The 17,039-nt window shown below is 37.8% G+C and overlaps 1 pseudogene; it reads left to right on the plus strand.

The window, feature by feature from the left end:
* The window catches only part of LOC104663173, a 94,275-nt pseudogene extending 80,232 nt beyond the window's left edge, over window positions 1–14,043 (plus strand).
* The last annotated feature ends 2,996 nt before the right edge of the window (window positions 14,044–17,039 follow it).

The following is a 17,039-nucleotide window of genomic DNA, read 5'->3' on the forward strand; positions in this document are numbered from 1 at the left end:
AAAAGCCATTCCATGTAAATAGTAACTAAAAGAGAACAGGGATGGTTGTACTTATATCAGATAAGATGAACTTTCAGTCAAAATCTGTCATAGGAAACAAATAAGGTGACTTTATAATGATAAAGGAATCAATTCATCAATAAGATATAACAATTGTAAATATATATGCACTCAACATTAGAGCACCTAAATATATAAAGCAAATATTGACACAAATGAAGGGAGATTTCTATACTGGATTTAAATTTATACACCACCATTACAGTATTGTTCTGAATTTGACTACATGTATCTACCTTTACCAGTGAGTAAAGGTAAATACTTGCATTTGTTTTATGTTGTTACTTAGTATTTTTTGTTTAAACAAATAATTTTCTTTAGCATTTCCTATAAGGCAGATCTAATGGTATGAACTCCCCCAGCTTTGATTTATCTGGAAATGTCTTTCTCTCTTTTTTTTTTTTTATTATACTTTAAGTTCTAGGCTACATGTATACAATGTACAGGTTTGTTACATAGGTATACATGTGCTGTGTTGGTTTGCTGCATCCATTAACTGGTCATTTACATCAGGTATTTATCCTAATGCTATCCCTACCCCAGTCCCCCCACCCGACAGGCCCTGGTGTGTGATGTTCCCCACCCTGTGTCCATGAGTTCTCATTGTTCAACTGCCACCTATGAGTGAGAACATGTGGTATTCGGTTTTCTGTCCTTGCAATAGTTTGCTCAGAATGATGGTTTCCAGCTTCATCCATGTCCCTGCAAAGGACATGAACTCACCCTTTTTTATGACTGCATAGTATTCCATGGTGTATGCATGCCACATTTTCTTAATCCAGACTGCCATTGATGGGCATTTGGGTTGGTTCCAAGTCTTTGCCATTGTGAATAGTGCTGCAGTAAACATATGTGTGCATGTGTCTTTATAGTAGCATGATTTATAATCCTTTGGGTTTATACCCAGTAATGGAATTGCTGGGTCAAATGGCATTTCTAGTTCTAGATCCTTGAGGAATCGTCACACAGTCTTCCACAATGGTTGAACTAATTTACACTCCCACCAACAGTGTAAAAGCATTCCTATTTCTCCACATCCTCACCAGCATCTGTTGTTTCCTGATTTTTTAATGATCCAACAGACATTAAAAAATGCTCATCACTGGTCAGAGAAATGCACATCAAAACCACAATGAGATACCATCTCATGCCAGTTGGAATGGCGATCATTAAAAAGTCCTTTATTTTTAAAGAACAGCTTTTCCAGGTATAATATTCTTATATTGCAGTTCTGTGAGCTTTTTTCAGTACTTTTAATATGTTATCCCACCTCTTCCTAGTCTGCAAGGTTTCTGAGAAATATTTTGATAGTTTTATAGATGTTCCTCTGTATAACTTATCTTACTGCTTTCAAAATTTCATCTTTGACTATTGGCAATTTGATTCTTATGTGTCATAGGGTAACCTTTGGGATTATCTTGCTTAGAGACCTATGAACTTCATGAATGAGAATGTCCATATTCTCCCCAACATTTGAGGAGTTTCCAACCATTACTTCTTTAAATAAGCTTTCTGCTCCTTTCTTTGTATCTACTCCTTCTGTCACTTCCCTGATGTATAAATTTATTTGATGATGTTTCATAGGTCTCTATATGCTTTAAAAAAATTTTTTCCTATTTTTCTAGCTGGCTAATTTCAAATGACCAGTTTTCACACATTCACTGTCCTCTTATTCTACATGATCAAGTTCACTCTTGAAGATCTCTATTAAAATTTTCAGTTCTACATGTATATTCTTCAGCTCCAAGGTTTCTATTTGGTTCTTTTCTATGATTTCTATTTCTTTAATAAACTCTTCTCTATGTTCATTTACTGTTTTTCTGATTTTAGTTTTTTAAGTGTTTTTTTCTTGCATCTCATTGAGTTTTTAGATGATTATTTTGACGTTTTTTTTCAGTCAATTTATAGATTTCCATTTCTTTTGGGTTATTGGAGCTTTGTTTCCTTTAGTGGTATCATGTTTGCCTGATTGTAATCTGTGTAGCCTTATATTTGTGTCAATGTATTTGAAGCACAAACACTTCTTCCTGTCTTTATGACTTGATTGACTGATAGGTAAAAACCTTCCCCTGTCCGGTCTCTAGAATGATGGGATTGCCTCTAGACTCAGAGCCAAGCAGGGTACATGACATCTTTACACGTGGATCCACAGTGTGGTTCATTATGGGGTTAGTGTTTGGCAGGACTATTACAGAGGCAGGCATGGATCCTGATTGACTCCTGGTCAGATGAAACTGCCTCCAGGACGTTGGTTAGTAGAGGTGGTTCTGGGATAAAGTCCTCTTCAGGATATGCAGTTGGGTCAATAGATGATGGGCCTGTTTCCTGTGGATAAATGTTACCCAATCTGGGTCCCTTGGAAGACTCCTGCTCATTCACTGTTTGGAACTCTGGCCAGGCAAGATTGGCTCAGGAGTATGGTTGAAGAGGACAGGATCTGAATCACAGGGCTGTTTCCGTTACAAAGCTGAATCCAAGATCTGTAGATATGCCTCTGTGGGCATAAATGGGTGATCATCCTATCCCATACCTGGGTGGGTAGGACCACTTGGACAATGACTGAACAGGGCTTTTGTGGGGTCACTGGACTGCTTAAGGATTTGCAGTCAGTCTGAGGTCAAGAGGCCTGCCTTTAGGGGCATGGATGGTCATGTATTTTGCAGGTCCCTGGGCAGCAGGACTGCTCTCAGACCATAGCTGAATGGTAGAGTTGAGTTACAGGGTCATTTTAGGATAATTTGTGAGACTGAGGCTCTAAGACCTACTCTGGTAAAACAGATGGGCATACCACAGATTTTATCAATTCACCTATTGAAGGATACCTGAGTTGACTACAATATTTTGCAATTATAAATAAAGTTGTCATAAAATTTCATGTGTAGGCTGTAGTGTGGGTATAACTTTTTAGGTTGGCTGGAGAATATCCCAAATACATAAAAACATTTTCATGCAAAACTTTATACACACAGGTTAATAGAAACTTTATTCTTAATAGCCAAAAACTAAGTACTAAATACTACCATTCAGTGAGTAAATGGCTAAATAAAGGGAAATAAATTCATACCATGGACTACTACTCAGCAATAAAAAGGAACAAACTATTGATACATGCAACATCTTAGATAAACCTCAATGAAATTATGCTGAGTGAAAAAAGTCAATCATAAAAGGATACTTGTAGGGTTCCCTAATTCTTCCTACTTTCTATGTCCTGACTAAAACTCCCAGAGTACCTTGACTGCTTTGTAACCAAGACAGTGGCAGGTATTTCCCAGCAAGCTTGAACCCAAACCAAGACCTTGAACATTCTCAAACACTCAAAAGGTATCTAGGTTGTTGCCCCAAACACTGAAAGATATTGGTTTTGTCCCTGAGCCAAATTCCTTAAAACCTCATAAAAATTCCATACCCGGCCTTCTTGATGCAAATGTATCTAGGTATGTAGCCATTTACCTGTTGAATGGTAGTATCTAGTACCTAGATAGTATCTAGGTAGAACATCCCTTTTCTTTTGCTCTCTGTCACGTGGATTGCTATAGCACTCTCAGTTCTCCTAATAAATGCTTTGAACTGATTACTCTGGTGTTTAGTGCTTCTTTCTTCAGGAGACTCAGACAGCCACATCACAGGACAGTTCAAAGCATCTTTTGTGGAAACATATCTCCCACCACTTTTGTGGTGATTTTAGCTGCATTTCAGTGGAACAAAATGGAGACACTACAAGATGCCATTTGTTCAACATTCATTAAAATCATAATTACAGAGATGGAGAATAGATTAATGGTTTCCAGGGATTATGAATTTGAGAGGTAGGGGAAATGTGTGGTAATAAAGTGGTAGTATGAGGGAGAATTTTTATGAAGTACAATAGTCTTGATTGTAGTGGTGTTTACATAATGAAATTACACTGAGCTCAACCCCTCCAAACATACACAAAAGCAAGCACATGTACAACTAGTAAAATCTGAATAAATTCTGTGGTGTAGCAAATTCATTTTTCTGATTTTGATGGTGTACTATAATTGTACAAAATGTTAATATTAGGGCAGTCTGATGAAGGGTGTTGGGATCCCCTTGTATGTTTCTTTATACCTTTGTGAAAATCTATGTAATTATTTCAAAATAAGATGTTTAAGAAATAAGTAGTTTGGACGCGGTGGCTCACACCTGTTTTCCCAACACTTTGAGAGGCCAAGGGGGGCTGATCACGAGGTCAGGAGATTGAGACCATCCTGGCCAACGTGGTGAAACTCAGTCTCTACTAAAAATACAAAAAGTAGCTGGGTGGCACCTGTAAATTTCAGCTACTTGGGAGGCTGAGGCAGGAGAATCACTTGAACCCAGGAGGCGGAGGTGGAGATTACAGTGAGCCAAGATCGCAGCGCTGCACTCCAACCTGGTGATAGAGCAAGACTGTCTCAAAAAAAAAAAAAAAAAAAAAAAAAAAAAGACAGTTACTGAATTATAAATCTCTCCATGTCCTACAAAATCAACAAGAAGTATTAATAGTCACTTACATTTATAATTCCATTAGGAGAAAATATAATATTACAAATTTCCATTTCCATTTGAAATTTGTTATATTGGAAACTCAAAAGCAGAGCCAGCTCAGGAGCCCATTCCAAAGCAAAAATTTGAAGGAAACTACACAGTAAAGATGAGAATGCAGCAAAAGTCTAGCAGTGGTAGGCTAAAGATAATCACACTCAGAGTTCCACAGTGATTAGGAAAAACACTGAGTCATTGTGAACCAGAATTGTCTGCTAGGAAATCAAAGGATAGGAGCTAGCATATGCAAGAGTAGAGAAACAGTCTTGGAAAGGCATCACCTCTGAGGAGAGAGGGAAGTTATAAGGTGAAGGTATCATGGAAATGAGAAAGAAAAAAATCAAATGGCAGAAATTAAGGATCCTAATGAAACAAAAGAGTATCATGGTATTAAAACACTCTCTCAAATCAAAGATACTATCTTTTACTGTACCAATAGAAACATCATTTGGGCTGAGATCCGGCCACTGCACTCCAGCCTGGGCGATAGAGCGAGACTCCGTCTCAAAAAAAAAAAAAAAAAGAAAATGTAGTAAGCCACACAAATAGCTCACACCTTTTCCACCCCATGCAGAAATGCCAGTTATTTCTAGTCCACAAAAAATAAAACCACTTAAAATAAGCACAAAACCACAGGAAAATCTTTAAGATGCTCCTATTAAAACTACTGAAGTATTGAGAAAACTTTTCAACTGATTAAAATAATCTCGCAAAAGCAACCATTAAGGCAAAGGTAGACTATAAAACAAAATATTGGCATGATGAAATGTCATTAAAGAATTTTTACCAAAAATATACCTGGAGTAAGAAGTTCACATGCTTAAGAGTAGGAATGGACAGAAAATACAGGTATAAGATATAAAACTAAATTTGAAAAAAAAGAAAAAGTGAAAGTCAAGTCTGAAAAATCTAAATATTAGTATTAGAAGCATATTATGAAAAAATATGGATAAAGAATTCCAAAGTGTTACTACAGAGGACATTTAAGCATTAAACAAGAAGGCTGGGTAAAGTAGCTAGACGTGAAGCTAAATTAGGACTCAGTCTATAGAGAAAGCATTTTAGCTTGGACTGAATATAGTCATAGGGGTATGTATGCCCTAAACAGTCTGCACTTGGGGGAGGTAGACACAGCATTTGTGGGACTTTGCATTGGAGTACAATGCTGCTGTGGCACAGCAGAAAGCAACACTGCACAGAACTCAGGTGGAACCTAGAGTATTCTGACCTGCTCTAGCCAGAGGGGAATCACCCATCCCAGCAGTCAGAACTTGAATTTGGGCAAGCCTCACCACAATGGGAAAAAGTGCTCTGGGGTCTTAAATAAATCTGACAGACAATCTAGGCTATAAGGACTGCAAATTCTAGGCAAGATCAAGTGTTGTGCTGGGCTTCAAGCCACTCGACTTCGGGGGGCACACATGCCTAGTGAGACAGGAGCCAAGGCAGCCAAGGGACTGCTTGCATGACTCGCTCCCAACCCCAGGCATTACAGCCTGCAGCTCCGAAAGAGACTTCTTCCTTCTGCTTGAGAGGAGAAGGAAGAATAAATAGGACTTTTTCTTGAAAATTGGATTCTAGTTCATCCACAGTAGGGTAGGGAACCAGGGAGAGTCATGAGGCCCCTATTTCAGGCCCTAGCTCCTGAATGACATTTCTAGACAGACCCTGGGGCAGCAGAGAACCTGTTTCCTTAAAGGGAAGGACAGAGTCCTAGCAGAATTTATCACCTGCTGACCAAAGAGCCCTTAGGATCTAAACAATCCACAGCAGTAAGCAGGCAGTGCATACTGTGGGCCTTGGATGAAACTCTGGGTCATGCTGGCTTCAGGTGTGACCCAGCACAGTCCCAGCTGTGATGGCTACAGAGAAAGGCCCTTTCTGCCTGAGAAAAGCAGAGAGAATAAAGAAGGCTTTGCTCTGCAGCAGAGGTTTCAGTTCTGCCACAGTGGGGAAAAGCACCAAGCAGGCCCCTGAGGTCCTTGATTCTTCCCTTGGCTCTTGAACAGCCAAGGGACTACCTTCTCTCTGGGCCTTCCTTGGGCCAGAGAGAAGCCCACTATCCTGAAAAGTGAGTCCCAGACATGGCAGCATTTACCACAAGTTGACTGAAGAGATCTTGGGCCCTAAGTGAACATTAGTGGTATCCTGGCAGTACTTACTCCCCATGGCCCTGTAGTGGTAGCAGACATGGGGAGACTCCTCTGCCTGGGGAAAGGGAAGGGAAGAGTGTGAAGGACTTTGTCTCGTGGCTTGGGTGCCATCTCAGCCACAGTAAAATAGATCACCAGGTAGATTTATATGGTTTCTGACTCCTTGTCCTGTTTCCTGGACAGCATCCCTGGACTCACCTGGGACTAGGGGAACTTGCCACCCTCAAGAGAAAAACATAAGTCTGGCTGGCTTCACTACCTGCTGATTATAGAGCCCTAGGGCCTTGAGTAAATCTAAGTGCTAGTCAGGTAGTAGTTACAGTGGGCCTTGGGCAAAACCCAGTGCTGTGCTAGCTTCACGTCTGACCCAGTACAGTTCCAGTATTGATGGACACAAGGGTGCTTGTGTTACCCTTCCACCAGCTCCAGGCAGCTCAAGCATGGAGAGAGAAACTCCATTTGTTTGAGAGAAAGTAAGGAAAGAAAACAAGAGTCTCTGCCTGGTAATCCAGATAATTCTTCCAGATCTTATCTAAGACCACCAAGGCAATACCCCTGTGAGTCTGCAAGAACCATAGCATTATTGGGCTTGGGGTCCCCTCTAATTCAGATACAGCTACAGTAACCAAAAGCATAGATGAAAACACTCAAGTCCCTTCAAATACCTGGAAAGTCTTCCCAAGGAGTACAGGTACAAACAAACCTAGACTATGACGACTATAATAAATACCTCACTCTTCAATGCCCAGACACCGATGAACATCCACAAGCATCAAGAGTATCCAGGAAAACATGACCTCACCTAAGGCACCAGGGACCAATAGAGAGACAGATGTGTAATCTTTCAAACAGACAATTCAAAACAGTTGTTTTGAGGAAACAAAGAAATTACAGATAACACAGAAAGAATTCAGGATATTATCAGATACATTTAGCAAAGAAATTGAAATAATTAGGTGGAATCCAGTAGAAATTCTGGAGCTGAAAATATAACTGACATACTAAAAATGCATTAGAGTCTCTTAGCAGAACTGATCAAGCAAAAGAAAGAATTAGTGAGCCTGAAGACAGGCTATTTGAAAATACACAGAGCAGACAAAAGAACAAAAAAGAATGTGGCACATTTAAGATCTAGAAAATAGCCCCCAAAAGGCAAATCTAAGAGTTATTGGCCTTAAAGAAGAGGCAGAGAGAGAGAGAGTGCTAGGGGTAGAAAGTTTATTCAAAGGGATGATACAGAAATCCTCAAACCTAGACGAAGATTATCAATACTCAAATACAAGAAGGTTACAGAACACCAATCAGATTTAACCCAAAGACGACTACCTCAAGTCATTCAATAATCAAACCCCAAAAGGTCAAGGATAAGGGATTCTAAAAGTAGCAAAGGAAAGGAATAAATTACAAACAATAAAGTTCCAATATATCTGGCAGCAGACTTCTCAGTGGAAACCTCACAGACCAGGAGAGAGTAGCATGACATTTAAATTGCTGACAGAAAACACAAAACAAAACAAACAAAAAAAACTTCTAGCTGAGAATAGTATGTCCAGTGACAATACCCTTCAAACATGAATAGACAAAGAACATTATTATATGATAATAAAGGAGTCAATTTAGCAAGAAGACATAATGATTTAAAATATATATGCACCCAACATGAAGCACCATGATATATATAGTAAATATTATTAGAGCTAGAGAGAGACTAATACAATAATAGCTGGAGACTTCAACACCCCACTATCAGCAGTGGACAGGTTATTTAAGACAGAAAATTAACAAATAAATATTGGACTTAATCTGCACCATGGAACAAATAGACCTAATATATATTTACAGGGCATTGTATCCAACACCTGCAGAATAAACATTTTTCTCCTCAGCACACGAATTATTCTCAAGGATAGACTACATGCTAAGCCACAAAAAAAGACTTAAACATTCAAAATGTTGAAATTATATCAAACCTTATCTGATGACAAGGGAATACAACAATTGATAAGAGGAATTTTTGGAAACAAACACATGAAAATTAATCATTATATTCCTGAATGACGAGTGGGTTAATGAACAAATTAAAGAAATCGAAAATTATTTTGAAACAAATGATTATGGAAACACAACATACCATAACCTATGGGGTACAGCAAAAGCAGTACTGAGAAGGAAGTTTATAGCTGACTCTATCAGAAAAGAAGATACACTTCACATAAAGAACCTAATGAGACATCTTAAAGAACTAGGAAAGCAGGAGCAAACTAAATCCAAATTTAGAAGAATAGACACAGTAAAAATTAGAACGTAAATTTGAATGAACAAAAGAATACAAAAGATTAATGAAACAAAAAGTTGCTTTCTGAAAAGAAACTTGACGAACCTTTAGATAAAGAATAAAATAAACTTGACCAATGTTTAGACAGACTCAAATAACATAAAAAATGAAAAAGGAGACATTACAACCAATAACTCAAAAATTTGAGGCTACTATGAGCAACTCTATGCCAATAAGTTGGAAAACCTAGAAGAAATGGATAAAGTTTTAGACACATACCATCTACCAATATTGAACCATGAAGAAATAAAAAACCTAAACAGATAAATAACAAGTAATGAAATCAAAGCTGTAAGAAATAGTTTCCAAAGTAAAACCTGGGACCCAATGGCTTCACTGCTCAATTTTGCCAAACATTAAACAAATAAAATAACACTAATACAATCCCACCCAAACTATTCCAAAATTTAGAGAAGTGACTACTTCCAAACTCATCCCACAGGGCCAGTAGTACCCTGATACCAAAACCAAAGATAAATCAAAGAAAAAAAAAAAAAAAAACTACAAGCCAATATCCCTGATGAGTATTAATGTAAAAACCTTATAAAATACTAGCAAATCAAATTCAACAACACATTAAAAAGATCATTCATCATCATCTTTGGGATTTATCGCAAGGATACAAGGATGACTCAACATATGCAAACCAATGTGATACATTGTACCAACAGAATGAAGGACAAAAGCCATAGAATCATTTCAATTGATGCTGAAAAATAATGAAGTTTAACATCCCCTCTTGATAAATACAGTAAGAAATGGGTATACAAGAAACATACTTCAACATAATAAAAGCCATGTATGACAAATCCACAGCTAGTATCATAATAGAAAAAAAAAAAAAAAAAAACACAACACTGAAATACCTATCCTTGAATATCTGGAACATGACAAGGATGCCCAGAAGCACTATGGTTATCCAACACAGCACTGAAAGTTCCAGCTAGATCAAACAGACAAAAGAAATAAAAAGACATCCAAATTGGAAAGGAAGAGGTCAAATTATCCTTGTTTCCAAATGATATGATCTCATATTTGGAAAAAGCTAAAGATTTCACACACAAAAAAAAACCTATTAGAACTGATAAATTCAGTAAATTTGCAGTATTCAAAATCAACATAGAAAAATCAGGAGTATTTTTATATGCCAAAAGCAAATAATCTGAAAAAGAAATTTAAAAAGTAATCCCATTTACAATAGGTACAAAGCAAGTTAAATACCTGGAAATTAACCAAAGATGTGAAAGATCCAATGAAAACTATAAAAAAAATTGATGCAAGACACTGAAGAGGACACAGTAAAATGAGAAGGTATTTCATGTTCATGGATTGGAATAATCAATATTGTCAAAATTTCCATACTACCCAAAGCAATCTACAGATTCAATTCAATCCCTGTCAAAATACAAATTACATTCTTCCCAGAAATAGAAAAAAAATCCTAAAATTTATACAGAATTACAAAAGACCCAGAATAGTCACAGCTATCTTGAGCAAAAAGAGCAAGACTGGAGGAATCACATTATCTGACTTCAAATAATACTACACAACTATAGCAACCAAAAAAGCATGACACTGGCATAAAAACAGACACATAGACCAGTAGAACAGAATAGAGAACCCAGAAACAAATGTATACATATACAGTGAACTTATTTTTGACACAGGTGCCAGGAACATACAGTTGGGGAAGGAGAGTTTCTTCAAAAATGGTGCTGGGAAAACTGGATATCCACAGGCAGAAGAATAAAACTAGTTTCCTATCTCTTGCCATATACAAAAATCCAACTAGAGGTCATTATGTTAAGTGATAAAAGCCTGGTACAAAAAGACAAACTTTGTATGTTCTCACTTATTTGTGAGAGGTAAAAATTAGAACCATAGAACTCATGGAGATAGTGGGTAGAATGACAGTTACCAGAGGCTGGGAAGTAGAGTGGGGCAAGGGAAGTGGGGATAGCTAATGGGTACCAAAAAGTAGTTAGAAAGAATGAATAAGATCCAGTATTTGATAGTATGACATGGTAACTATAATTAATTTAATCACACATTTTAAAATAGCCAAAAGAGTGTAATTGGATCATTTGTAACATGAAGTATAAATGCTTGGGGTGATGGATATCTAATTTACCCTGATGTGATTATTATACATTGCATGCTCCTATCAAAATATACCCCATAACTACTATGTGCCCACAACAACTTAAAAATTTTAAAAATTATCAGAAATTTTAATTTGTACCAGGTAGCATGCTAGATATGAAGATAAGACAAAGTCTTTGTCCTCAAAAAAATTTGTCGTCTGGTGGGCAATAAATTGTAAATTATCAACCACAGTATGGTATATGAAATGTTAGGATGATTAACAATGGGTAGCCATATGAACTCACTGAAGAAATAGTTAACCTGTACTCTGGATGTAGAAATAGGGTTATATAAAATTTCATCAGAGCCCTGACAGATTATAGGGAACTTCTGAGGAAAAAGAAGTTGTTAAAAGGATGCTCTAGGCATTCTGACGCATGGTTCATGAGTTCAAACTGGGGACCAGATGAAGATGAAGGGTAAAGGCTAGGAAGAGAGATCCATGAGTGCATTTGGCTTTTATCCTAGAGAGGGTATAGAGCCCACTAAAATTGTTTCAGCATGGGAGTAATTTGGTGGTCTAATTAACATAGAAGTATTACTCTTACAGCAATGTAGATGATTTGAAGAAGACAGAGAAGGAAAACCACTGTAGAAATGTTTCAATAATCTATATTACAAATGAAAAAGGCTTAAGTTAGTGAGATGAAATATTAATACATTTCATAGAAATTAATATGTCAAGTGAAACTAAACAAATATGCACAACTGAAGCCCTACAAATACCAGTACATAGTCAGCAAAGAAAATGGAGGGCCTAGTGTGGGGAGGACAACACAAAGGTCATAGGAATACTTTTGAGATAGCTGTCCATAGAAGCTAAGAGGGAGAAGTATTTTAAGACAAAAGTCATAGTAAACTCTTTAAATACTGCAGAAAAACGAAACCAGATATGTTATAAAAGTAACCATTGGATTTTGCAGTGAGGTTTCTGTTCACATGAGTTGGAATTTTGGTGGTGTAATGCTAACATTGTGGTACACTGAAAAATATATGCCGAAATAGTTTCCTGCTACCTGAGCTGGCAGAGGGGCATCTGTGGCAGCAGCCAGACACCAAGGCTGTGCTGAACAGGAAGGGCCTCCGCACCAGTACCCTTTACATTGCTGAGAGCCACCTGTCTTGGTTAGATGGCTCTGGATTAGGATTCTCACTGGAATACCCCACCATTAGTTTACATGCATTATCCAGGGACCGACCTGTCTAGGAGAACATTTGTATGTTACAGTGAATGACAAATTTGAAGAATCCAAAGAATCTGTTGCTGATGAAGAAGAGGAAGACAGTGATGATTATGTTGAACTTATTCTGAATTTATATTTGTACCTAGTGATAAATCAGCATTGGAAGCAATGTTGACTGCAATGTGTGAATGCCAGGCCATGCATCCAGATCCTGAGGATGAGGATTCAGACGACTATGATGGAAAGAATATGATGTGGAAGCACATGAACGAGGACAAGAGGACATCCCTACATTTTACAACTATGAAGATGGATTATTCCATTAACAGTAGAAGGCCTCATTGTTCTTGTGATAGTTTGCTAAGAATGATGGTTTCCAGCTGCATCCATGTCCCTACAAAGGATGCAAACTCATCCTTTTTTATGGCTGCATAGTATTCCACGGTGTATATGCACCACATTTTCTTAATCCAGTCTGTCACAGATGGACATTTGGGTTGATTCCAAGTCTTTGCTATTGTGAATAGTGCCGCAATAAACATACGTGTGCATGTGTCTTTATAGCAGCATGATTTATAATCCTTTGGGCATATACCCAGTAGTGGGATGGCTGGGTCATATGGTACATCTAGTTCTAGATCCTTGAGAAATTGCCATACTGTTTTCCATAATGGTTGAACTAGTTTACAATCCCACCAACAGTGTAAAAGTATTCCTATTTCTCCACATCCTCTCCAGCACCTGTTGTTTCCTGACTTTTGAATGATTGCCATTCTAACTGGTGTGAGATGGTATCTCATTGTGGTTTTGATTTGCATTTCTCTGATGGCGAGTGATGAGCATTTTTTCATGTTTCTGTTGGCTGTATGAATGTCTTCTTTTGAGAAATGTCTGTTCATATCCTTTGCCCACTTTTTGATGGGGTTGTTTGTTTTTTTCTTGTATATTTGTTTGAGTTCTTTGTAGATTCTGGATATTAGCCCTTTGTCAGATGAGTAGATTGCAAAAATTTTCTCCCATTCTGTAGGTTGCCTGTTCACTCTGATGGTAGTTTCTTCTGCTGTGCAGAAGCTCTTTAGTTTAATTAGATCCCATTTTTGCTTTTGCTGCCATTGCTTTTGGTGTTTTAGACATGAAGTCCTTGCCCATGCCTATGTCCTGAATGGTACTACCTAGATCACTTGGACTCGGGAAGGGGAACATCACACATCGGGGCCTATCATGGGGAGTGGGGAGGGGGGAGGGATTGCATTGGGAGTTATACCTGATATAAATGACGAATTGATGGGTGCTGACGAGTTGATGGGTGCAGCACACCAACATGGCACAAGTATACATATGTAACAAACCTGCACGTTATGCACATGTACCCTAGAACTTAAAGTATAATAAAAAAATAAATAAATAAAAATAAATGAAAAATAAAAAAAAAAAAAAACAGTAGAAGGCCAAGCCACATTGGAGAGATTAGAAGAAAAGTTTTCTCAGTCTGTGAACAGCCAGTATAATATGGCTGGGGTCAGGAGAGAAGATTCAATAAGATTATGAAGATGGGATGGAAGTGGATATCACACCAACAGTTGCTGGACAGTTTGAGGATGCAGATGTTGATCACTGAAAATAATTTACGCAGGTTTGGCCGGGCGCGGTGGCTCAAGCCTGTAATCCCAGCACTTTGGGAGGCCGAGGCGGGCGCCTGTAGTCCCAGCTACTCCGGAGGCTGAGGCAGGACAATGGCGTAAACCCAGGAGGCAGAGCTTGCAGTGAGCTGAGATCTGGCCACTGCACTCCAGCCCGGGCGACAGAGAGAGACTCCGTCTCAAAAAAAAAAAAAAAAAAAAAAAAAAAAAAAAAAATTACGCAGGTTTGAGATTCTGCTCCTATTGCGGTGAGCAGATATCATGCCATTGCACTTCAGCCTGGGCAACAAGAATGAAACTCCATCTCACACAAACAAACAAACAAAAACAAAAAGCAACAACAAAAAATTCTGCTCCTAACTATAGGAGAGAACTTCATGCCTTTTCCACTCTGGAGCAAAGTTGATGAAAGTCTTTTTCCTTTTCCAAAACCCAACCTGAACCAGTTCTTTCTTGAGACAGACTATGCTGAGATAACAAGTTGTCACCAGCAGAAGAGATACTATGACCTTTATTAACTTGATGAATTAACTTAACCAAGAGGGTATTTGTAGTTTATTCATTACTCCAAAACTTTATGTGTTTGAGTACCCTCTGAGTAGGCCTATAATTCCTGCCTTCATTGTATGCATCTTCTGTAAGCTAGCAGACTTATGTGGTGAAAATGCACAGGAGCTTGGAGTTACAGGTAGACTGGGAAAGAGACGGTTCCTTTCACCATGCTTTACCAGGCTGCTCTGTTATAACCTCTTAGGTTATATTTTTTAATTTCCAGCCTTTTAGATTAGTTTTTGTAATAGAGTAAGTGAGTGAGTCTGGGATGAAGTCCTCAAAGTATTTCAAACGGTAATTGTTTTGTTTTTGTAAGAGCTTAACAAACCTAGGTTTTCTATATTTAATAAAAGAAAAATAAATGCCAAACTCATATACAAGATAACAACAAAGCTCTTTTGAGAACCTTGACGGATGGGGAAATTATGGGAAACTTGAAAGGCTACAAGTGATCAAAAAGTACCCTGAGTTTATGGGAAAAAATAAGATGTTTGGGGCATCAATTTAGGTAAGACTTGGAATAAGTTTATAACTCTTCTACATCCCCTCTAATACATAAGAAGGAACACGGTAAGGGCCAATGATTAAGTTGCAAGCAGGAAACAGGAAGTTTAGAGTTTTACTCCTATATGATAGCCTTTATTTTCTCAGTGATATAAATTATGATATAGCCATCTAGGTAAGAAAATATTATACAGCCATTAAAATATTTCTGAATGGTCTAAATAATGTATACCCTGGGTACAACACTGTTTACTTCAAAGCAAATGAGATTATGAGTAAATCATTTTTCTGCTTTTAAGTAAATCATTTTTCTGCTTTTCACTTTTACATATTTCAAAATGTTCTTCATTGAATCTATATATTTTTATTACCATAAGTGAATATTGTGGCAGGATAAGCTATCTTCATCCCATTTATAGACAAGGAAAAGACAAAAGAATGAGTGTTTTTAACAATATAAACTTAGGAAGAGGAACAGATAACTCTGCACCATAATTTCAAGAAGCTATGGAAATACGGAGAGGTTAACTCTGGGGTGTAAGATGCTTTAATTTTTTAATAAAAATATTTAGATTTCTCATGAAAGAAAGGCAAGCTGCCATTCAGGGTCAAGCTGACATTATTGACCTTCATTTTTCCTGCTCCCTGGACTGTAAACACCCTCACTCCTACCTGCATTCTACACAAGGGTCAAAAAAATAAAAAATAAAAAATAAAAAAAATAAATCATGGCTGTGACAAAGTCTTCAAGGTTTTTATTTCTAAGGAGAATAGGGGAAAGTTGACAGGGAATTGGGACATAGGTTGGGGGATATTTGTGGAGGAAGCAAGGAAAAAATGGAAGGAATCAAAGGTCTCAGCATTGGGGAAAGAGAAGAGATGTTCTCATTGGAGGTGGGGAAATGATTGCTGCCATTTAAGAGGAGTATCTTTAAGAGATGGCTGAATGGCCTTGTTTTTGATGACTTAGCTGGACATCATTTACTCTAACTAGAATTTTACCCAGCATCCTGTTTGACTTTGGTTAAAGGGGACAGGGAGGCAGATTTTGCCTGTGTTTGTGTTTTAGAGCTATCACAACGAAATACAGAAAACTTAGTGACCTAATACAATATAAATTCATTCTGAGTTACAGAGGCAGAAGTAAAATAAAACAAAACAAAAAAATCAAAGTGTGGGACAGGACTGCCCTTCTCAAGGGAAGAATTCTTTCCTGCCTCTTTCTAGTGTCTGGTGGCTCCCAGCAACCCTTTGTGTTCCTTGGTTTGTAGCTGCATCACTCCTATCCCTGTCTCTATGGTCACGTCTTTCTCTGTGTATCTTTGTGTCCTCTGTTCTTCACATAAGGATACTAACATTCATTGGATATAGGGCCCACCCTAATCCAATATGACATCTTCTTAACCTAATTACATCTACAAAGAGTCTATTTCCAAATGAGGTTTCATTTATAGGTACTAGAAATTAAAACTTGAATGAATCTTTTTAAGAGACATAATTGAACCCACTACAGACCAGAAAAAGAAACAGGGTATGGCCTCTACCTAAAGTTGGACCATCAGAAGCGTGAGGATAAAATCAGGTAGCTTAAGCAGGGAAATCTTCTGTGCTCAGTTTCTATAGCAGCTCTTTTCCTAATTCCTTGATGAAGGTGATGAGGTAACAAATACTTTGACTTGTTGCCCACCTGAACACATCATCAGAAAATCCATAGCCACCTTGTAGAGTATCCTTTAGGTCAGTGGTTTTCAAACTTGAGCATGCATTAGAATCACCAGAAGGGCTTATTAGAACACAAATTGTTGGGCTCCACCTCAGAGTTTGATTCAGTAGGTCTGTAGTGAGGTTCCATGATTTGCATATCTAACAAATGTTTAAGTGATAATGCTACCAGGAACCATATTTTTGGGGCCGGAAC

Source organism: Rhinopithecus roxellana, chromosome 4 (assembly GCF_007565055.1).
Source record: "Rhinopithecus roxellana isolate Shanxi Qingling chromosome 4, ASM756505v1, whole genome shotgun sequence".
NCBI classification, from domain to species: Eukaryota; Metazoa; Chordata; class Mammalia; order Primates; family Cercopithecidae; genus Rhinopithecus; species Rhinopithecus roxellana.